We start from the raw sequence: 763 nt of genomic DNA, 5'->3' as shown, positions 1-763 counted from the left end.
ACATATTCTTATTCACGCCCCTCCCCCACCCCACACATACTATCATATCAAGATTTTTTATTGTATTTGCAATTGGTATCATCATCATATTCCTTCTCATTATACAGAAATAAATTAAAAAACACATATTCTCTGCAAGATCCTGATTGTCGTGCACGATAAAAATATACGTGATCTTTTTCTTGCAATATCACTTAATTTTGCCCCACAGGAATAAGTCAGACCTTTAGATGTCTGATTGTGGGGAACTGGTAGACATAAAACATAGGTATAGTGTCTCATGGGACATACCAGTGCTTAAATTCTGATATTTTATCTTTAATTTAATTCCTTATTGCTGTTATTATTTTATAAAGTGAAGACCGGGCGTATACATTCTTTTTGTCATATCTCATTCATTCTTAAATACAGACCGGGTGTATATTATCGTTTCTTTTATCTATTATTAATGGTTCTCTTAATAAAGGCTAAGTGTAAGATTTACGTACCTAAAATTTTCTCCACATCCAACTTCATCGCTTACAAGCCGTTAGGTGACCGCCAGTCTAACAATAATAATGATATATTTGATTGTTTGGTGTTCATTTGCACGGAGTATAAGAGGATTTTCTCTGAGTATCCCTGTAATACAGTGGTTCTCAACTTATACAGGAAAACGAGACACAAAAATTGTATCCTAGACATCTACGACACAAAACTATTTATGCTAATGATGTATAAAGACGAATATCTTATGTATATTATGCACTCTCCCACACATATT

The sequence above is a fragment of the Penaeus monodon genome, chromosome 21, assembly GCF_015228065.2.
Source record: "Penaeus monodon isolate SGIC_2016 chromosome 21, NSTDA_Pmon_1, whole genome shotgun sequence".
NCBI classification, from domain to species: Eukaryota; Metazoa; Arthropoda; class Malacostraca; order Decapoda; family Penaeidae; genus Penaeus; species Penaeus monodon.
The sequence above is the reverse complement of the archived record's forward strand: the minus strand, read 5'-3'. Positions refer to the sequence as shown.